The following is a 24,540-nucleotide window of genomic DNA, read 5'->3' on the forward strand; positions in this document are numbered from 1 at the left end:
TAACGCCAGAAACAAGCAGCAGTCTGGCATTAAACACCAGGATTGCACTAAGAGGGCGTTCTACACGCCTAAATAGTGCAGGGATGAGAAATCCTTGACCCCTAATGATCTGTAGACCCCACAAGATCCCCACCTACCTCACCATTCAAATTCAAACCATTCCCTTCCCAAACCCACCCATTCACACACCTCCATCTCCTCCATTTCTCCTTTTCTCCCTTCTTTCTTCTTTTGCTCGAAGACGAGCAAACCTTTTAAGTTTGGTGGTGAAAAAGCATTGCTTTTTGTTTCTCCATAACCATTTATGGCACCTAAGGCCGGAGAAACTTCTAGAAAGAGGAAAGGGAAGAGCAACAAAGGCAAGGAAGAGACATAGAGGAGCACCATTAGATCATCAAGAGGAAGATCAAGCCGCCATCACTAAGGTAGACTCATTCCTTAACTTCCTTGTTCTTATTTTTCTATTTTTTTTGATTTTCATACTTTATGTTTGTCTATATTTTGTGTCTTTACTACATGATCAATATTGTCTAGTGTCTATATCTTAAAGCTATGAATAACTCCATGAATCATTCACCTCTCTTAACTGAAAAATGTTCTAAAAACAAAAGAACAAGAAGTACATGAGTTTCGAATTCATCCTTGAAACTAGTTTAATTATATTGATGCGGTGACAATACTTTTTGTTTTCTAAATGAATGCTTGAACAGTGCATATTTTCTATATTGAATTTTATGAATGTTAAAATTGTTAGCTCTTGAAAGAATGATGAACAAGAGAAATGTTATTGATAATCTGAAAAATCATAAAATTGATTCTTGAAGCAAGAAAAAGCAGTGAATAACAAAAGCTTGCGAAAAAAATGGCAAAAAAAAATATAAAAGAAAAAGAAAAAGCAAGCAGAAAAAGCTAATAGCCCTTAAAACCAAAAGCAAGGGTGATGCATGAAAACTTGTCTCTCAACAAATTTCCCCTTCGGCAAGTATACCAAATTGTCGTCAAGTAAAACTCACAATAGAGTGAGGTCGAATCCCACAAGGATTGATTGGTTAAGCAATTTTTGTTAGAAGAATATGCTAGTTGAACTAAACAGAATTTAGATTGAGATGCAGAAATTTAAATGACTGGAATGTAAATAACAGAATTTAAAGTGCAGAATCTTAAATGGGGATTTGGGGTAATGAGCATGAAATTAAATGGCAGAAAGTAAAGATAATGGGTAAGATCAGAAATGGGGAAATCATTGGGTTCATGAGATGTTGCATTCTCCGGATCAAGTTCATTCTCATCTCTTCCTCAATCAATGCATTCATTGATCTCCTTGGCAATCTTAAGTGATTGGATCCCAATTCCTTGGCAACCCAATCTCTCTAAGCTTGAACAATTGCCCAATTCCTTGATTTAATTGCTCATAGGAAGAGATGAAGTGTGGTCACTGATTATACCACATGTATTTCCAAATCAAAGTGTTGGGAGGATTACATGTCACTATATCCGCCCAAACCCCAATTTTGTCCAACATGAGAAAGCATTTCTAGCATGATCTCCTAATTCCTTTTCCAAGGCTCAAAGGAGATCCAATTATGGAGAGTTTCTTTTCCAAGACAACTAACCAATTGAATTAAGATCAAAAGCTTTCTAGTAAGATCAAGAGAAAAGAATGAAGAAAAAGAATGAAAGCTATAATTGATCCATCAAATTACAACAGAGCTTGCTAACCCAATGAAAGGGGTTTAGTTGTTCATAGCTCTAGAAATGAAAAATGACAGAAAAGAAGAATCCATGCTTGAAAGTGCAGAAAAGTAAATCTATGGAGAGTAGTTCCCAAAAGTGCCAAGCTCCCCTATAGTTCAAAACTACTCCTATATATTCTACTCTTCTTGATCTTCTAGTGAGTTCTTCAAGTCTTGGTTGTGGGCTTTGGATCTTGAGTTGAAGTAGTTCTCATCTTTAGTTGGCCCAACTTGCAGAGAAATATGAATTAGGCCTTGGGTATTTAGTAAGATTTAACGTTGATTGCCATTGTGGGTTCGAGAACATTAGTGGCATTTACTTTTTCCACTAACGTTCTAACCTCATATATCCACGTTAAATCCAATGTTAGTGGTCTTAACGTGTCTCAAAACTTGGCTAACGTTATTGGGACTCACTTTTCCCAATAACCTTGGCTTATACCCCTTCGCAAATGTTAATGGGAATCACTTTTCCCATTAACGTTGCTTAATGCCCCTTTGTTCCTACGTTAGAGTCCACGTTAGTATAGCTAATGTGACTCTTAACATAGGCTTGATCCACCTTCGAGAGCGTTAGTGACACTCACCTTTGTCACTAACGCTCCAAATGCCATATTCTCTACGTTGGAACTCACGTTAACTAAGTTAACGTGGCTCTTAACGTAGTAGTGATGCCACCTTCCAACGTTAGTGACAAAAGTGAGTGTCACTAACGTTGGCTCTTTGATCTCAACTCCACGTTAACTTTTACGTTAATAGTCTTAACGTGAAAGTTAATGTAGGCAATGCTAGATGGTCCAACGTTAGTGACAAAAGTGAGTGTCACTAACGTTGGCTTTTGTTTCCTCTTCCACGTTAGAGTTCACGTTAACTAAGTTAACGTGACTCTTAACGTAGATCGTTGCCAAGTTCTCCAATGTTAGTGGTGTTCACTTTTACCATTAATGTTGGAGTTCCTTTTTCTTCTACGTTAACTACCACGTTAACTTATTTAACATGGCAAGTAACGTGAGCTTTTGATGGCTTCGCAGGCGTTATTGGTGATCACTTTTCTCATTAACGTTGCAAGCTTTACCATTCCACGTTAGTGTTCACGTTAACTAGGTTAACGTGAATACTAACGTGGTTTTTCCTTGTTTCCTTTGCCCTGAAATCAAGCAATTAAAGTGCATTAAATCTCTAGCCAAAGTCATGAGATTATGCATCATCAATTTATCATGCAATTCTAGCAAAATACTCATGAAATTATGCAAAGTTCACAAAAGTTGCTTGAATCAATGTGTAAGTGTAATTTCATCCAAAACTTACCTTATTCACTAAGAAAATGCATGAACTACCCTAAAACAATAAAGAAAAGGTCAGTGAAACTGGCCTAGATGCCCTGGCATCACAACACCAAACTTAAAGCTTGCTTGTCCCTAAGCAAGTATTGAAGCATAAGAAGAATGAAATGAAATAACAAGAAGATAAGATAGAAGTAGCATTCTTGGTTTATGGGGTTTCATGCATAGCAACTTAGGTTCTTTCCCTCTAGGTTTCAAGCCTTTATCAAATCCTTAGTCACCTTCTTGGTTGCATCCTTTGAGGCTTCTTTCTTATTGATCCTTCATTCTTTTTCAAGGTTATTTTTCTTTTTGCTAAGTGCTTTGTAAGAGGGTGACTCTTTATGATAAGCTTTCAGCCAACACTCCCAAACCAGTTGGTTTTAAGGTGCTAGGTGTTAAGACACCCCTAAGGACCTACTCCCTCAAGTCTATTTCCCTCATACATACACACCACAGGCATATGGTTTTTTATTTTTCCTTTCTTGAGACCTTGGTGTCCAGCACCTCTTTGGGTTACTAAGTGTTTTGTATCAAAGGTTACTCTTGATATTGGACTTTCAGCTGATAATCCCAGATTAGTTAATCCAAGTTACCAAGTGATAATGCACCCCTAAGAGCTTATTCATCCAAGTATATCCTTTGTACATAAACACCACAGACATATGCCTCAGTTTTGAAACCCTTGATGCCTAGCATTGTTTCTTATTGTGTTTCTTTCCTTTTCACTTTTATTGCTCTTCATCTTTTCTTATTGGGATCTTATTGTTTAGCTAGTCTCAAAGGGTGTGTTTCAAACAAAGGACTTAAGATAGATAGTTGCTTTCTTTCCTTCTTTGGTGAACCAACTTAGCTTACTAATCAACCTACCGCAAACATTCAGAATGCACTTCATAAAATAACTTCACTCTTGTTCTTTTCATAACATTTTCTTTTTGATTAACTTAACGAGACAAGCATACAAGTAAGAAAGGTGAAAGTGAACACTTAAGACATTAAGCTAGCACACTTAGTCTAAGCAATAAAACTTAAATGCATAATTGAAAGTCCTAAACTACCATGGAAGCATGTTCTATTTCATACATGTTCCATTCCCCTTGCGCTTCTCCATCAGCTTTTTCCAGAAACCGGCATCCTCCATCTTCTTCTTCAATGCTTCCTTTTGCTGTTTCACCTTCCCCTCTTCTTATTCTGTTAAGTTCTTGCGAACTTCCTCATAACTTGGGATGTCGGGGTGCAAGTGATGCATGTGCTCAGTCATATAGTTTAACCTTGCCTGAGTGTTGATGCTGAATTCTTCTCGATGCAGTTGCCTTTCTTCATTTAGCACGCTAAATTCATTGAATGCTTTCATTTGATTCATCTGGCGTTGATTGAGTTCCTGGAGGCGTTTATCTTGGCTTTCTTGCCTTTCAGACACTTGATTGATGGCTTGAGTAAGCTGGGAGTAGTGCTCTTGTTGCTGCTCCATTAGCTGTTTCTGCCATTTCCTTTATTGATTCATCTAATTTGTTAGTATTTCCTCTTGACGATTCATTCTCTAAGATTGAAATTGCAGTTGTTGTTCTTGTCCTTCCATGTATATTCTTGATAAATCATCAATGGCTCCTCGGATGTGACCCAAATTGATGTTGGTTGGGTCATAATACCCTTCTTGATGATGTTCTGTTGGTTGGGTTTCTTCTTGGATAGGTTCTTCCTTTTGTGCTTCCTCTGACGCCCTCTTCCTTAGATGGGGTCTTTTCTGTTGTTGAGATGGAGTCACATGGGTTATGCGTTGGAGTGTAAGTGATCTCCCAAGACATACCCAAGTTGAATTGCTATCTTCAAAGACAACCTTAGCTTTCATGCATAATCTAAGGATGGTGCTGGGGTACCAAAGTCTAGCACCCGAGTCTTTCTTCTCGGCTGATTCTTGAATTCCTTCAGCTATAATTTCATGCACATTGATGCTTCCACCCCTTATTAGACAATGTACCATGGTGGCTCGAGCAATATTGACCTCAGAATTGTTTGTGGCTGGAAGGATAGATCATCTCACAAGCTCAAACCATCCCTTGGCTTCTGGGATGAGGTCTCCTCTCCTGATGAACCGGGGCCTCATATCCGAATATCTTTCCCAGTCAGATCCCACAATGCATATATCACCTACAATTTCTTCCAATTCATCATTGTCGGGGCCATTGTTCATTCTTTCTTGGTACCCGAGCTCAACAAATTGTGGTGATTTCAGATGAAGAGTTCTAATTATAGCATTTGGGCTGAAATCTACATCTGTTCCTCTTACATAGCTTTTGAAGGTGGATGTTATGGTCTTGTCCTTTCTAACTACATTTGCATAAAATTCCCTGAAGAGAGTTGTATTTACCCTTGCTTCCGGGTTAGTGAGCTTTTGCCAACCCCTTTTCTCAATCTTCTCCCGAATTTGTGCACATTCATCTTCATTGAACTGGAATGTTGATTCGGGCAGTATCTTCTTGTCTTTTATTCATTCGAACTAGAGCTCATGGAAGGCTGTTTTGAATTTCCCGGCGTCGAAGGAAGGCTGCTCCATGGGTTCCTTTCCTCTTCGCCTTTTGGAACTTGATGATGCCATGAGTGAGATTTGAATTGCGAAGATAGTAAAGATTAGGGGTTTGAAGATAGAATTCGGTTGGGTTGAGGCAGAATGTGTTTTGGAGAAATGTGTTTTGATGGGTTGGATGAATATTTGAGGGGGGACTAGATTGTTGAGGGTTCTTTATATATGCTGGTGGTGATAGTTGAATGGTTTAAATCAATGGCACGGCCTTGATAGTGAACGGTTGCGGTTTGGTGCAAGGTGAGCACAAGGATTACCTCCTTTATGGGGTCTTGGTTCGGTCTTCGAAATGATCTATTCCCAATGTTGCATGGCAACACTTCCAAGGACATTCCCCATGAAGACAAGCGTGAAATTCCCTTGGCCGAATCTCCCTTCTTCAATTGCCCCATCAAGTACCATCAATGTACTTTTTGATTCCTTATATACGAAAAGAAAACGTAATGGTTATTTGAAATTTTTGGTGGGAAAAATTTGTGAACTAACAAAATATTTATTTTTCTTTTGTTTTTACATGTCTAAATGCTTTCCATGAATGTAAATCAATCAACCATTAAGCTTCCCATGCATGCACGTTTGTACACCAAACTTGTTTGTGATCACATAGTGCAACAAGTTTAGGGAATAAATCTTCCTCATAGGGTGTGTTCAAACCTCACTTGATGTGCTTTGAACACCAAACTTATCATGTACTATACATTGCATGTAGAGGAGCTTTATATTAGTTGTCAAAATTGATTTGAAATTCCATGGAAATTGCCTTATTACTATCATTGGAGATTTAGGAAAAGAGGTATAGAACATTGGAGATTTAAAAATCATTAAAAATAAGTATACAAGTTTGGAGTAGAGAGAAATTATGATGGAATTTGCATTTTAGAACTATGGTTTTAAGAAAAAGTGTAACAAATTTGTTGCCTACCTGAGATTGCCGAATTTGTCATTGATAAGGCATCTGGCAGTGGAGGACTTCCATCTCTAAAGCATATGATCGGCAACATACTCTGTGGAGCTATTTCAATTCTTGAGACATACTGAAATAGTGTGCATACGAACAAATGAAAGAGGAAAAAAGTATTCCCAAGCCCACCAATCGCACAGTAAGATGATATCTTAGAGAGCTATGATAATCAGAGCACTATTTCATTTTAACTTTAACTAATACAATATGAGGCATCATAAGACAAGACATCAAAATAGAATAACATGAAACGAATTCAATTAACAATCATCATTCCTACCAACAAAGAAATATGAGGTGAATATACTTACAAGGTCTATATTTGAGTTCAATGCTATAGACAGCATAGAAAACCATGGCAGCAAGTCAACTACAACATGTATCACATACCAATTAAATTACCAAATCAAAAGGATTGAAGAAAAAATAAAGGTTACTCCTCACTCTCTAAACTCTCAAGAAATATTATCTAAAATGTACATTTCAATGCTCCATAAATTAGAGATCAAATGAGAAATACTGGTTCTTCCAAATCAGGTTGACAATTGAAGACGATCATAATCACACTACAATGAAAAAAACATTAGTTGATAACATAAAGTAAACTTTTAAATAACCAAAATAACCTCTCAAGAAGATCATAGTTATCACCTGGACAACCTGAGAATCAGGTTCCAATTCTGTCATAAAAGTATTGATAAGGGTAGAATTTAGTTGAAACATTTCATCAAGCAGGTTATGTGCTAGTAAAATAAAAATGAATTTTAAAGCAAAGAAAATTTAAAGCTTTCAACAAAACAATCCACCACATAGTAACATATAAAGCATGAGCTTTCATATTAAGAATCAATGAAAAATTGAAAATTACAAGAAACATTAGAAGTACCAAATTATATCAAATTAAATGAAAATACAAGAAAAGGGACATAATCATTATTAAAAGTGAAATGTTGAATAGCAAAACAGAACATTTATAATGTAAGAATGGAAACAAATCAATAATAATGATTCACTTTTTCTTTTCTTTTTTTGGAATAATTAAAGCAAATTTCAGATGGATAGTGTTCCGAGGATTACCTGAAACTGAAGGTCGATCTCGGACGAGATCTCCTGTGCGGGTCGGTGCTACTGTGTCCGACCTGGTAAAGCTGGAGATGCTGCTGATCCTTCCTCGTTGGAGGATGGTGGTACCTGCAAGAGACTCCGATGCTTAAGTTAGCTCGTGCTTTAGGCAGGTTTTTTGTGTAGAATCAGAGTATTGATGGGTAGAAATTAGATTTCCACACAAACTCACTGGCAAGTGTACCAGGTCGCATCAAGTAGTAATAACTCACAATAGTGAGGTCGATCCCACAGGGATTGATGGATCAAGCAACTTTAGTGAGTGATTAGTCTACTCAAGCTAGCATTGATGATTTGAGTGAAAATTGAAGCAACAAAATGTAAATGACAAGAAATTTAAGGTTACAAAAAGTAAATGGGCAGAAATGTAAAGAGCAAGGAATGTAAATTGATAGAATCTTAAATGACAAGAAATGTAAACTGCATCAAATGTAAAGGGGGCTGGGTGCAGGGAATTTAAAGGAAGCAGTAAGCAGAAATTAGAACAATTGTAGAAGGAATTGGGTGCTGGGAATTAAAACAGAATTGAAGAATGTGAAGTGCAGCAAATTAAAGAGCTCTCATATGAAGAAATTCAGAAACAGATCAATTCAGTACCTAAACAGAAATGTAGAAGTGTAGAAGATTCAAAATGGAATGAAAACTTAAATCTCAATTGTTCTCTTAACAAAACAGAAAAGAAATTGCAGAGGAAAGAAAATGAAACAGAAAAGAAAAGAAAACCCAAATCTGATTTCCAATTCTCAAGTTCACAAAGGAAAATTTAAACAAAGAGCTCTCTATTCTACTCCTACTCCTACTGCTCACTAGCAGAGCCAGCCTAGCCTCCTTTCTAAAATGGAACAGATGCCTTTTTATAGGCTTTTACAAAAATGAAAATGAAATTGAAATTAAAAATAAATTACAAAATGAAATTCCTAATCTAACTTCTCTGTGTGCCTTTGAATCATGTTAATGGGCTTTGCTTGCTTTGGATTTGAATGAGAGTGGGTCAGGTTCCTGGTGGATTGGGTTAGGGTGCATGCTTGCTCCCTCCAGTGGAACGCTCAGTTCACTAATTCAGCGCTACGTTCATTAGCCTTTGGTGCACCAATTGTGATGCGCATGTAGCCTCCACTAGCGCTCTCTTTTTGAGCGCTAAGTTCACTCTTTGAGTGCTCTTTAGTACATAAGATGGCCTCCCAAGTGAGAAACCCACAAAAAAGGTGGAAAAGTGAGTGTGGCGCTCACTTTTTGAGCATTACTTGGTTCCCTTCTTCGAGCCTTGGTGTGAGCACTTGCTTGGTTGGTTTTCAGGCCTTAAAGATTCCTTTCACTTATGCTTCAATTTCATGCCAAATATGGATTGCTATATATCGTTGGAAAGCTCTGAATGTCAGCTTTCCAACGCAACTGAAAGCCCATCAATTGGACATCTGTAGCTCAAGTTATGGTCCTTTGAAGAAGACATGGTCGTTCTGTTTGGAGGCCGTAGGCGCTCAAAGCATAGCGCTCATTAAGAAAACGTAGCGCTCATAGAAAGAGCGTAGCATTCATTGGCAAAACGTAGCGCTATTGGCACTGTTTGGATGCCAAACTTAGCACCAGCTTCTGAGACCCATCCTTGAGGTTCACCCCATACTATTATATATCGTTGGAAAGCTCTAGATGTCTACTTTCTAATGCAATTCAAAGCGCATCATTCAAAGTTTTACGGCTCAAGTTATCCTCACTGGAAGGAGAAGAGGTCAGCTGGCCTTACTGCAGGTTGATACCATGTTCATCAATGGACATTCGGGGCAAGTTTTCTCCTCAGATTTAGTGTCCACCATGCAGTGCCATATATTCTTAGAAAGCTCTAGATGTCTACTTTCCAATGCCATTAAAAGCACCTCATTTGGAGTTTTGTAGCTCAAGTTATTTTTGTTGGAATGTGAAGAGGTCAGGGTTGCAAATCCTCTTTGCTTAACTCAGAAGCCTCTTTGAGCTTGTTTCCAACTCTCTTGCCACCATAGGAGCATGATTCTTCTTTTTGTTGCTTTTATTTCTTCTTCTTCTATTATTTCTTACAAAGTTTATAAAATCAAAAGATAAAAGAAATATACCATTTAGGCATAAAAGAATTCAATATTTAAGCACTAATTATCAATTTCTTGTATGAAAAAGCATAGAAAAACATGACATGATGACATGTCATCAAGTATGAGTTATACCTGGGTGCTCTAATGTATTTATAGCAGTGTGGAGTGACCTTTCTAGAAATAAGTTAGTTATCTTATCTTATCTTTGAGTGAAGTCACCTTATCTTTCAAGCCAACCGCCTTTGGAGTGGGTTGTGTCCCTTTGCTTACGCCTACTTGGGCCTCCATAGCGAGTTGGTCGAGCTCTTTTAAGGAGAGATCGGTGGCGATCCTTAAGGTTGCTCTTGTCTTCAGTCAACCCAAATCGTATAGCTTGACTTAGGTTATGAACAGATAGATAAGAATATTCACAGTTAGTGTTGCCATAAATGAACCAAAGAATAACAAATTAAGATGAAAATTGATGCTTCACTCACCAGGGCTTTCTCCCATAAATTTTCTGCCAACTTCATGAACAGATAGAACAAATTATCAAGAATTTAAAGAATGTACTTTACAATTTACATCTGAAAAGAATTTGATTGTTAACCTACTTTTTCAGGAGTATGATGCATTTGCTTCAGCATAGGATGCCATGTCATTGATTGCTGTATTCACCTTCTCTAGTAAAATAATGGAAAAGGAAAGGAATTTAAAACCTGCTGGATTCCTCCAAGAGATTTTCATTCAAAAACCAGAAGCAATGGAAAAAAATTGAGAGGATTAAAGCTAAAAAGGTGTATAACAATCAATGACAACTAAATTTTTTATTTTTCTTTCTCTGAGCATGTAATTTACACAGATGTTAATATGAACTCAAATTACTTACGATGATAAGGAATCTAGTTCATTTACAGTAACATGGAACATGATGGTGAACTCAATTATTCAAGGCAAGACCAAACACCAGAAATTGACATGACCAAGTGCACCAAAAGCTATGTAGGATTGATTTTCCATAAGATCTAATTATATTCTTGCAATTATATTATAGTACATACATGCATATAGAAAGCAAAATAGGCAAGTGTTTTGCAACCTATATATGAATGCAACTATATGCTAAAATGATTATGTCTACTTAGTTGAAAGTAAATGAGTTCTTCAAGACTAACATAAATCAGATATCAGTAATTAAAATCATACAGTAAAGACAGGTAAACTTGTAAGAAGACAGCTCATGAAAGTAGGGAACATAGAATTAAGCATTGAACCCTCACTGATGGTGTATATGCACTCTAGTCACTCAAGTGTATCGGGTAATTCACTCTAGTCTTCTCTAGTCATGCTTTCTAAACTTTGTTCTTCACCTAACCAATCAACAAATATTTAATGTACCAATGCAAACATCATGAGGTCTTTTCAAGGTTGTAATGTGGCTAAGGCAAAGGAGAGGATATATGTATGGCTAAGTGAGCTATAAATTAAATTGAATCCTTGACTAACCTAAGCTCTCACCGATACACACACACACTCTATATAACTTCTAAAATTATGCCTAGCTACCAAAAATTCCCACTTTTTCATCTCATACTCATGCATCAACTTTTCTTTTAATTTGTATCATATATGCATTGATCTTTTATTAACTTAATATTGGGGTAATTTTGTCCCCCTATTTATTTGTGTATTTATTTAATTGAATATTTTTGGATTTTTTTATTTTTTTTATAACTAAACATAACACATCAATGCACATGGAGTTTTTAATTTTTTCTATTCTCACATGAGTAGGTACCCAAATTTCTAATATTTTATCAAAGTAGAAACATAACACATTCCCTATTAACCCATGTTCCCACAGTTTCCCCACATTTGATTGACACACAATCTCTATCTTGAGCTAACCAAAAATTCAATTGGGGTAATTAATTTGTTTTTCTTTTCACTTAAGGCTAGTGATGTGGTAAAATATAGAATAAATGGGGATAAGAAGGCTCAAGGTGGCTAACAAAGGTGATTAAAAGGGTAGGCTATTTGGGATAAATGAGCTGATAACAAACGATGGCGTCAATCATATGCATACATATAAATACACTAAATATTGAACATATAGAGTATAACAAAATATAGATTACAATCATAGAGAAGAAACCACACAAGAATAAAAATTTATGGCTAAATAGTGTAACCATGTAATTAAGCTCAATTCTCACAGGTTGTGTGCTCTAGCTCTAAACCATGTTCCAAATTACAATCTTCAAAACTAGTTTTAACACAAAAATTTTAATTTAGATTAGTGAAATTTTCATAATAGAGTCTTGAAAAGAAACTTATTATTTTTCAACCAAATAGAACATGCATGCAAACACTTATCACTTATGCGATCTATACTAACAAAAGAAAAATAATCTATAGGTGTTAAGAAAAAGCAATTACCTCCGGAAGTCAGGTACTGACCGACCTCCCCACATTTAAAGCTTGGCATCGTCCTTGGTGCCATCAGTCAGGAATAAAGGGGGTTGGTAACAGCAACTCCACAATTGGAATTGTCATGGCTCCCGGTGCTGGTAGGTGTAGTGGAGTCCGGAGTGTCTGGGTCTTCTTCAGATGGGTGGTTGCTAACAATAAGCTCCTTAAGGTATGTAAATCGGCGCTTGTTACGGCGCTTCATTCGCTTTGCCTACTGGTCAAGCTGGTCCAACCTCTGAAGTATCTGAAGGAGTAACTAATTTGTTGAAGGTGCTTGTGATGTGGAAGGAGAAGGAATATCTCCGGCCGATTTTGTAGTCTGGCTGGTGGTGGCTGCTCGAGGTCTGATGTATTTCCCACTAGGGACATACTGATCATCTCGCGGAATTATGGTTCTGGTGTCTCTAGCTCTGTAGGAGACTCTGACTGCTGAGACTAGATCTGAAACCAAGGCACGAAAGGGAAGGTTTCCCGCAATCTGTACGTGTCCCATGGCTTGCTGGATGTGTCTAGGTAAGTTGAGAGGCTAGTTTGTAAGGATACACCAGATGAGAACAGCCATGTCCGCAGTGAAGGAGGACTCGTGGGTGCTTGGAAAGACATAGTGGAACATGATTTGTGCCCACACTTGAGCTTCCAAGGTAAGTGCTAAAGACAAGATGCCCTTAGGTCGGGATCGATCGTATCCAAAGATCCAATGGCTGCCAGGTAGTGCTATAACTCTGAGGATGTCGTCCCAGTCAAATTGGTATGTTTGGCACTTGAAAGAGGCTTTTTTATATGCGTCCAATCCTTCTCGAGCAGGGGAGAGATCTAAAGCTCGCGGAATGGCCTCTTCAGATATAGGAACTTGCTTCTGACGGACATAGACAGACTACAAGGCTGGCATGTGAAAATTGGAATAGAATTCAATTACCCATGAAAGGTTGACCTACTGTGGCTGCCTTCGTAAGAATCCCTAGTGTCTGCGCTCAATGCGGGTCTCTACAAGATCAACAATGTTGTAAGGGAGGATGAGTAGGTGCTCATTGTTGTAGTTTTGCTTAGCCAGGATAGGGAACATCTGCTCACGATAGTAGTTAGTGAACCGCGCAGTGTCCCTTGTTGGAAAAGTCTTATCGGTTTCATTGACCTTGATGATCATCTTGACTCGCTTTGTTGATGGCTTGACTGATGTTGAGGATGGTTCCGAAGTGAGTTCTCTTTTTGTTCCTTTCCTTGTCGGTGGTTTGGAAGCAGCCTTCTCTTTGCCCTTTTTGGTGGCCATTCTGAAAAGGGAAAAAGAAAGTAACATGTAAAGCCCAGGGTTAAAGCAAGGAAGAGGACAGTACAAGTGATAATCAATGCCAAGGTGAAGAAGGATGTCGTTAACACATGGTCGCGACTTCATGTAATTAGGACATCAATGAAAATATAGCAAGTGCATATTATGGCAAGTAGATGCAAGATGTTTATTAGCATGCTGGCAAAGGCATGGGTAGCAAAGATCAAACATCAATAGCCAAAATGTATTATCGCACATAACAAACTAACAATCACGTTTGTATTGATAATTATATTCAATTAATAAATGTTGAAAGGGTTTTGTGAAAAACAGGCATTAGAGTAGAATGATAGAATACTTAAAATTGCACAATGCCATACGAGATTTTTCATAAATACGTAGCATGCATGGTAAATATGTTATTGAAAGTATTAAATTTGAACATGCAAGCAACCCAAAAATAATTAGTGATAATTGTCAAACAACTTCCTGAATAAACCACAAGCAATTATGGAAGAAAACAATCACCTAAGTCGATTTCTAACACCAAGCAAAAGAATGCAAAAAGAGAAAAAGCATAAATTAAAGTAATAATGGAAGAGTAAAAGGGGAAGAAGAAAAGAACCTTGATGAAGAAGATGATAAAGAGAAAGATGGTGAAGAATGTGAGATTGAGAAAAATAATGAAAAAGAAAAGAAGAAGAAAAAAGTAAGGAAAGAAGAAGAAGAAGAAGAATGGTGAAGAAAGAAGAAAGAGAAAGAAAGAAAGAAATTAAGATTAGAAAAGAAAAGATAAGAAAAGTGGGCTGTGCAGGGTTCTGGTGATGTTGCGCGAACGACGCGCACGCGTGCTGATGAGCGGATATTTTATAAGCTTTTTGGGGTAATTTCATGTAGATTTTAGTGTGTTGTAGTTAGTTTTTAATATACTTTTTATTATTTTTTAGGCAAAATTCATATTTCTGGACTTTACTATGAGTTTGTGTGTTTTTATGTGATTTCAGGTATTTTCTGGCTGATATTGAGGGAGCTGAGCAAAAATCTGATTTAGACTAAAAAAGGACTGCTGATGCTATTGGATTCCCACCTCCCTGCACTCGGAATAGATTTTTTGGAGTTGCCGGAGTCCAATTGGTGCGATCTCAATTGGATTGGAAAGTAGACATCCAGGAATTTCCAGCAATATATAATAGTCCATACTTTGCGCGAAGATAAACGACGTAAACTGGCGTTTAACGCCAGTTCCATGTTGCATTTTGGCGTTCAGCGCCAGAAACAGGTTGCAAGTTGGAGTTCAGCGCCAGAAACAGGTTACAACCTGGCGTTCAACTCCAAAAACAACCCAGGCACGTGAGAAGCTTACGTCTCAGCCCCAGCACACACCATGTGGGCCCCATAAGTGGATTTCTGCACTATCCATCTTAGTTTACTCATTTTCTGTAAACCTAGGTTACTAGTTTAGTATTTAAACAACTTTTAGAGACTTATTTTGTATCTCATGATATTTTTAGATATGAACTTTGTACTTTTTGACTGCATGAGTCTCTAAACTCCATTGTTGGGGGTGAGGAGCTCTGCAGCGTCTCGATGAATTAATGCAATTATTTCTGTTTTCCCTTTAAACATGCTTGTTTTTATCTAAGATGTTCATTCGCACTTCAATACGAAGAAGGTGATGATTCGTGACACTCATCACCATTCTCAACCCATGGACGTGTGCCTGACAACCACCTCCGTCCTACATTAGATTGAATGAGTATCTCTTAGATTCCTTAATCAGAGTCTTCATGGTATAAGCTAGAATCCATTGGCAGCATCCTTGAGAATTCGGAAGGTCAAAACCTTGTCTGTGGTATTTCGAGTAGGATTCAGGGATTGGATGACTGTGATGACCTTCAAACTCACGAGTGTTGGGCGTAGTGACAGACGCAAAAGGATCAATGGATACTATTCCAACATGATCGAGAACCGACAGATGATTAGCCGTGCTGTGACAGAGCATTTGGACCATTTTCACTAAGAGGATGGGAAGTAGCCATTGACAACGGCGATGCCCTACATACAGCTTGCCATGGAAGGAGCCTTACATGTATGAAAGTGAGAAAGCATTATGTTGCAGGAACTCAGAAGACAAAGCATCTCCAAAACTCCAACATATTCTCCATTACTGCATAATAACCATAGCTTGCTTCAAGCCAACAATCTCCGTGGGATTCGACCCTTACTCACATAAGGTACTTGGACGAACCAGTGCACTTGCTGGTTAGTGGTACAAGTTGTGAAAAGTGTGATTTACAATTTTGTGCACCACGTGCTCCACGCGTTCTTGTGGATTGCACAGAGAGGGAGGCGACGCGTAAGCATCGGTCACGCATACGCGTGACCGTGTTTGTGCTACTCGCGTGAAGGTAGCCGTACGCACGCACAACTCTCTGTTCATTTTGGGGTGTGTGCCAAAATGGCCTACGACACATGCGCGTCAAGCACGCACAAGCGTGGAATGGCAGATTTTGAAAACAACGCTCACGCGTCAAGGATGCGTACGCGTGATACATTTTGTTCCTTGGGACAGTGCCAGCACCAAGCCAGTATAACTTTCGGCCAATACATCTTTGACATTGATTTTGCTGGGTCACGCATGTGCGTCATTGACGCGTACGTGTGATATGTCAAAATCCCAAGTGACGCGTACGTGTGGAGTATGCATACGCGTGACGATGCTTGTGCGATTGGCACACTTTCTACACTGCTCCCACGCAACTTTCTGCCATTTTATTTAATGCAATATGCAGCTAAGATTGTAGAAATTATTAATGGCCACTGAGAAAAGCAAAAGAAAATAAAACTAGGAATAAAAATGAAAGATCGTACCATGGTGGGTTGTCTCCCACCCAGCACTTTTCTTTAACGTCATTAAGTTGGACGGTCCACTAGCTCAGTCTTCTACTATTGGTGGATCCTCCAATAGGAAGATCTCTAGCTCCTCGTTGTCCTTTATCTTCTCACCATGATATAGCTTTATGCGATGTCCATTGACCTTGATGAAATTAGAACTGGAAGGATGACTCAGGTGGAAGACTCCATATGACTTTGCCTTCTCTACTCTGTAGGGTCCTTCCCACCTTGATCTCAGCTTGTCTGGCATGAGCCTCAACCTTGAGTTGTAAAGGAGAACTAGATCCCTAGGTCTAAACTCTCTCCTCTTGATATGCTTGTCATGCACAACTTTCACCTTCTCTTTGTATAGTCTGGAATTGTCATATGCTTTTGAGTCGAAGGGTCTCCAGTTCTGCCAGTTGTAGCTTCCTTTTAGCACCAGCCATCTTAAATCCGATGTTGCATTCCCTCACAGCCCATAAATCTTTGTGTTCCACCTTCACTAGGAGGTGGCAAGCCTTTCCATACACTAAGCGGAAGGGGCTCATCCCAATGGGTGTCTTGTACGCTGTCTGATACGCCAAGAGTGCATCAACCAGTCTGGTGCTCCAGTCCTTCCTATGAGGCTTGACGATCTTCTCTAGAATGTGCTTTATTTCTCTATTAGACACCTCCGCTTGTCTATTGGTGTGGGGTGGTAAGTTGTTGCTACCTTGTGAATAATCCCATGCTTATTCAGAAGTCCTGCTAATCTCCTATTACAAAAGTGAATGCCTTGATCACTCACGATTGCTCGTGGTGATCCAAAGCGACAGATAATATGATTTATAACAAAGGAGACAACAGTGTTAGCATCATCAGTACGGGTAGGAATTGCCTCCACCCATTTAGAAATATAATCTACAACTAACAGTATATAGGTAACCACTAGAGTTTGGAAATGGACCCATGAAGTCAATGGCCCAAACATCAAAAATTTCACAGAGTATCATAATTTGTTGGTGAATTTCATCCCTCTTGGATATATTCCCAAACCTTTGGCATGGAGAATAAGATTTACAAAAGGCAGTAGCATCTTTAAAAAGAGTAGGCCCTCAGAATCCACAGTCTAAAATTTTTCTAGCTGTTCTTTGAGGGCCAAAATGTCTTCTACTCTCAGAGGAGTGGCAGGCCTCTAAAATGGACTAGAATTCTGATTGGGGCACACACTTTCTAATTACCTGGTCAGCACCACACCTCCACAAATATGGGTCATCCCATATATAATATTTGGACTTGCTTTTCAGCTTGTCCTTCTGATGCTTAGTGATATTGAGAGGGAAGGTATGACTAACTAGATAATTAGCTACAGGTGCATACCAAGGAACTACTTCAAATATTGCATGCAAGCTATCAAATGGAAAAGCATCATTAATAGGAGTGGAGTCATCCTTATTGTGCTCAAGGTGCTCAAGTGGTCCGCCACTAAATTATGGGAACCACTCCTATCCTTAATTTCTAAATCAAATTCTTGCAGCAGCCGTATCCAACGTATTAGCCTTGGTTTAGACTCATTTTTAGCTAATAAATATTTTAGAGCTGCATGGTCTGGGTACACTACCACCTTAGTACCAAGTAAGTAGGCTCAAAATTTATCCAGAGCAAAAACAATAGCCAAAAGATCTTTCTCAGTAGTAGTGTAATTAGACTGAGCAGCGTCTAATGTCTTTGAAGCATATGAAATTACAAAAGGATCCTTACCTGCGCGCTGGGCCAGCACCGCTCGTACAGCATAGTTGGAGGCATCATATATAATCTCAAAGGGTTGGCTTCAGTCTGGTCCTCTCATAATTGGAGCTTGAGTCAAGGCGATCTTCAGCTTATCAAACGCTTTTATGCAGTCCTCACTCAGCTCGAACTCAACATCCTTTTGCAGCAGTTTAGATAAAGGTAAAGCTACCTTACTAAAGTCCTTGATGAATCTTCGGTAAAAACATGCATGGCCAAGGAACGAACAGACTTCCCTCACGGAGGAGGGGTAAGGTAAACTAGAAATGACATCTACCTTTGCTGGATCCACAGAAATACCAGTATCAGAGACAACATGTCCTAGAACAATACCTTGTTTAACCATAAAATGTCATTTTTCAAAATTCAATACAAGGTTAAAAATACTCTAGCTAAACTATCCAACCAAAGGCTAAAAGAATCATCATACACACTAAAGTCATCCATGAAAACTTCCATACAGTCTTTAAGGAGATTTGAGAAAATACTCATAATAGTTTCTTTGGAACGTTGCCGGTGCATTACATAAGCCAAAAGGCATCTTCTTATATGCATACGTTCCAAAGGGACATGTAAAAGTAGTTTCTTCTGATCTTCAGGAGCTATATGAATCTAAAAATAGCCAGTGTAACCATCTAGAAAATAGTAGTTTGATTTACCTGACAGGCGATCAAGCATCTAATCGATAAAGGGCAGGGGGTAGTGATCCTTGCAAGTAGCTTGATTGAGACGCTTGTAATCAATGTATATCCTCCAGGCGTTCTGCACCCTAGTCGCAATAAGCTCTCCATGCTCATTCTTTACTAGGCTGACCCATTCTCTATCTGAGATTGGGTAGATGATGTCTGCCTCCAATAGTCTGGTCACTTCCTGCTTGACAACCTCTAAGATGGTGGGATTCAGTCTTCTTTGGGGTTGACGGACAGGCCTTGCTCTGTCTTCTAAAAATATTCTGTGCTCACAAACTTGAGGGTTGATGCCTACTATATCCGCCAAGCTCCACCCAATTACTTTCTTGTGTCTTCTTAGCACACTAAGCAGTTGCTCCTCTTGTTGGGAAGTGAGTTCCCTTGCAATGATAACTAGGAGCTTCTGATTATCCACAAGGTAAGCATACTTGAGGTGGGATGGAAGGGGCTTTAATTCCAATTTCTGCTCATGGCTAGGAACTTGATCATCTGGAGCTAGTGATGGTTGTAATGTGTCTTTGTCTAGTTCAGGGGCGTCTGATGTGTGGAAAACGATCCAACACAAAACTCACCGGCAAGTGTACTGGGTCACATCAAGTAGTAATTACTCACATGAGTGAGGTCGATCCCACAGGGATTGAAGGATTGAGAAATTTTAGTTAGGTAGTTGATTTAGTCAAGAAAACAAGTGTTAATTTGAGTGAATTGTGACCAACAGAAGCTAAATTGCATGAAACTAAAAGGGAGAGGGAGAATTAACAGTAAACTAAAGAGCAGAAGAAGTAAAATAGCTAAATCTTAAATTACAAGTAATGTAAATGGCTGAAGCTTAGAGTGCAAGAAATGTAAATTGCTTGAATAATAAAGGGGTGTGGGCTGCTAGGATTCAGAATTTAACAACAAAAAGTAAAAAAGATGAATTAAGTGCAGTAGATCTAAACAGAATTGGAAAATTGCAGTGAAGAACAAAACAAAAAGTAAATTCAACTCAATTGCAAGGGATAGGAAAGAAATTCAAGAGCTCAGAGGCTCAATGAGACTAGAAAATAAGTATAGATCTCAATTCCTTTCTTGATCCAACAGAGAACAATTTGTAGATGAAAAGAAAATGAATGCAGTAAAGGAAACTCATATTCAATTCTTTGAACAATTGAGAAGAGAGGTAAAGATGATTCTCAAACTTTGAATCAATGAAGCTTTTCAATCTCAATTCAAATTCCAAAACAGAAAGCAAAAGTAGTAGAAGAAATGAAAATGAAAAGAGAAAGCTAAATCCAATTCCCAAATCTTAGAATTATGCAGAAGAAAACAAATATGAATTGTAGATCAATGATTGAAACAGAATTCCATCAATCTCAATCCAAAATTCATAAACAGTAAAAGTGAGCTCAAAATAAATCTAAAAAAAAAAAGAAGGTTCAAAAGTGAAAGTGAAAAGTCCTCTCTAAATCAAACTAAGTCCTATTTATACACTTTCTATTTTTGATCTTCAGAATTTGGAGTGGGCTTCTCAATTTGGTGAAGAATTGGATCCAAAGTGGCAATTGAATTAAAATTGAACCCATGGTGCACCTCCAGGGAATTTCTCGGTTAATTAAACCAACTAAGCGCTCAGTTTCTTCTCGTTTTGGGCTCATGTCAAGCTCCAGGGAAGCATTCAGTTAATTAATCTAACTGAGCGCTCCACCTTGCTTTTGGCCCTCCAATTTGTTGCGCACCAAGCCTTCCTTGTCTGTAGCCTCGATAGCACTCAGTTGGAGCACTTAACCGAGCACTCAATGTGTGCAATGTGAGGTCTCAATTCAAACCTTGCTTGCAACATTTGGTGCCAACATTTCATGATGAGTGTAGCGTTCAGTTAACAAAGTTAACTGAGTGCCTCTTGTGCGCTTGGGAGGGAGCCTCACTTCGAACCTTGGGTGCAGCATGTGTGGAGGAATTTTCTTTGTGAAATAGTGAAAGGTAGCGCTCAGTTGAATAAGGTAACTGAGCCCCCTTTGTTCCATTCTTCGTGTCTCTAATTTCGAATCGTGGTGATTGCAATTTTTGCTTATTTCCCTTGGAGTAGCGCTTCTTCCTTGCTCCCTAGGTGCTTGGTTCGAACCTTGGCTAGCACCTTTTGCCAATTTCTTTTGTGGAGTAGCGCTTCTCTTATCCATCAAGTGCTTGGTTCGAAACATGGTGAAGCCTCTACCAAATGTTGCTTGCTTCCTTGGGCGCTCGGTTGACTCTCTTAACTCAGCGCCATAGGCCTTTGCTTCATTTGGTGTGCCATGCTTTTGCTTCACACTTTTATATCCTTAGGCCATGCTTCAAAGGCCATGCTTTCCTTGTTTCTTTCTTTTCTTCACCTATAAGTAATCAAAACAACCAATCAAATTATTACCAATTTCACAAGGTTTATAAATCATTCAAAAACCAATTAATTCTAGCTTAAATCTCATGATTTAATGTCAAATAAAGGATGGTTGATTGATTCAACAATATCATGCAAATCCACCCCAAATTACTTACTTACAATGCAAGAAAGTGCATAAAACCTAATGAAACAAGTGAAAAATTGCTTGAAAAGCTAGCATAAGATGACTTGTCATCAGCGTCCCCACACATGCATTTTGCTCATGTGCATTTCTTCTACTTCCTCCTGGTGAACTGCAGCTACAGTCTCATCAATGATGTCGTATTAAAAGATGGAATGATCTTTAGGGGGATGCTTCATAGCTTCATCCAGATTGAAACTCAGGGCTCTGCCATCTACCTCAAAAGAGTAAGTTCTTGAGAAGGCATCCAGCTTGAACTTTGAAGTCTTCAAAATGGCCTTCCATGCAGGATGGATGATGATCTTCCTGAGTCATTAGGGGGCATCTCCAAAATATAGAAGTCAATAGGAAATGTGAGCCCCTTAATGCTCACCAACACGTCCTCAGCAATTCCAACCACAGAGATAATGCTTTTATCTACTAAAACAAAATGAGCTACTGACCTTTTTAAGGGAGGGAGCCTCAAAGCATCATATACAGGCAATGGCATTATACTAACACACACACCTAAATCACACATACAGTCAGAAAATTTCACACCATCTATAGTAATAGTAACCATGCATGGACCTGGGTCACTACATTTTTTAGGTATATCACCTACTAAAGCAGAAATGGAACTACCTAGAAGAATAGTTCCTAAATTCTATAATTTATCTTTATGCATGCACAAATCGTTTAGAAAGTTAGCATATCTAGGTACTTGCTGAATGGCATCAAAAAGTGGAATGGTTACCTCAACCTTTTTGAATATTTCTACCATTTTAGGGTCTAGTTCTATCTGCTTTCTGGGCTTCCTAGCAAGGTGTGGAAATGGAATAAGAATGGAACCACTTGCAGCTTCTACGTCCCCTGGTGCTTCATTCCTTGGCTGAGCTGCTTCTTCTTCAATCCTGTCTTGTACTTCATCTTCCTCTTCAACCATGTCCTCAACTGGGGCATTTCCTTGCAAGCTTGGCTCCTCATGATTCCTCTCTTGTAGTGTGGTTCTGGACCTCAAAGTGATGACGTTGATTCCACCCTTGGGGTCGGGTATAGGTTGAGAAGGGATTTTACTGGAGCTTGAAGGCTGATTATTGGAAGTATTCATTGACCCAATCTGTGAGGCAAGAGCTTATATAGCAGAGGTCTGACCGTTTAAGGTAGAGCTAAGTGTGTTCTCCATGGCCTTTTGTCTTTTCTCAATAAACTAAAGCAATTCGTCATTAGAGGAAGAAGTGGGTAAGTGATTTGAGGGGCCTGCTATTGGTTGTTCTGAGGCGCTTGGGACTGCCTTTGGTGAGGTGCTCTGTAAGGCTAGTTTTGGTTCTACTGTCTGTTGTTGTTGTTGTTCCACCTCTGATTTTCATTGTTGTCTCTGCCTCCTTTGTTGTAGTTGTCTCTCCATCCCTGGTTGGAATTATCTCTCCATCCCTGGTTGGAATTATCTCTCCAACCCTGGTTGGAGTTGTCCTGCCAACCTTGATTGTAGTTTCCACTATGGTTGTAGTTGCCGCCTTGTTGATAGTATCCTTGATTTGGGCGGTCTTAGAAATTGTGAGTCACTGCCAAGGTGTTGTCCTCATGAAAGAGTTGTGGACACTCATCAGTGTAATGGTTATAACCAGCACATATTCCGCATACTCTCTGAGGAACCAGTTGTTGACTATGTGTGGTGAGGGAAGTTGAGACTGTTGCTAGCCCAGATGTATCATGCTTTAGTAGGTTAGTCATCTCACATAGTGATTGTGTGAGAGCAGTATTCTCACTACTAGAGGAAAGCCCTGCCACAGCCTTGGGATGGTTGTTCCTATGCCTGTGATTCTGAGCGGATTCAGCTAGGTCACTAATCAGTTGCCACGCTTCCTCTGCAGTCTTGTACTTTTTCAGAGAACCATTACTCGCACCATCCAATGTAGTCATGTCCTGAGGTTTCACGCCTTGTGTGAAGTAGCTTATCAACACCAACTTGTCAATCATGTGGTGGGGGCATGCGTCTAGGAGATTATTGAAGCACTCCCAATATTCGTAAAGAGTCTCGGATTTTCCTTGAATAATCATTGAAATTTCTTTCCTCAGTCTATCAGTAACTTCAGCCGGAAAGTATTTTTCTAAGAATTTTCTTCTAAGCGTATCCCAATTAGTAACAGCTGCTTCAGGTTGAGTGTAGTACCACTCCCTCGCATTTCCCTCAAGAGAAAACGGGAAGGCGATTAGCAGAATATAGGTCTCATCTACACCATTACGCCTAACAGTAGAACAAGCTGTCTGAAAATCCCTGAGGTGCTTGAGAGGCTTGATAAACCCATATTTTTTGATATAATTTGTGCTGAATTTAAGTGTTTTATTCAATCCGTCACCCGCTTATGCATGTGAAATTGCATGGTTTTACCTTCCCTTCTTTATTATGAGATGTATGTGAAAAACATGTTTTTAAGCTTTAAAAGTATTAATTTTAATTATCTTTTATTGCCATTCGATGCCATGATTCGTGTGTTGAGTAATTTCAGATCTTCTAGGGCAGAAATGACTTAAAGGATGAAAAGAAAACATGCGAAAATGGAAGGAAAGCATAAAACAGAGTTTTTGAAGAAACTGGCAGCGATGCGATCGCATGGGCGACGCGGCCGCATGCCAGCGCGAAATGGCAATGACGCGATCGCATGATTGACGCGATCGCGCGCCACAAGCAAAACGCATATGACGCGGACACATGACTGAAGCGACCGCGTGACAAGAAAAATTCCACATGACGCGACCGCGTGACCCACGCGGACGCGTGACAGAGGCCACGCACTAGAAATTACAGAAAGTGATCCCAGCGATTTCTGAAGCCCTTTTTGGCCCAAATCCAAGTCCAGAAAGCACAGACCAGAGGTTATGAAGTGGGGGAATGCATCCGAAAGGAGGGGAGCTAGCCAATTAGTTACTTTTCATAGTTTAGATGTAGTTTTAGTGAGAGAGTTTCTCTCCTCTCTCTTAGGATTTAGAAATTAGGATTTTTCAGAAATTAAGGATTTAATTTAACTCTTCATATCAGGTTCAATATTCCTTTATTTTGACCTCTCTTCTACTTTGAGATACTTTAATGCTTTTATTTATGTTTGATTTATGTTGCCCAATTGGCTTATGAATATTTTCCATGTTAGATTTGACTGCTTTGAATGAATGTTATTTGACGTATACAGATATTT

The sequence above is a fragment of the Arachis duranensis genome, chromosome 4, assembly GCF_000817695.3.
Source record: "Arachis duranensis cultivar V14167 chromosome 4, aradu.V14167.gnm2.J7QH, whole genome shotgun sequence".
Classification (NCBI taxonomy): domain Eukaryota; kingdom Viridiplantae; phylum Streptophyta; class Magnoliopsida; order Fabales; family Fabaceae; genus Arachis; species Arachis duranensis.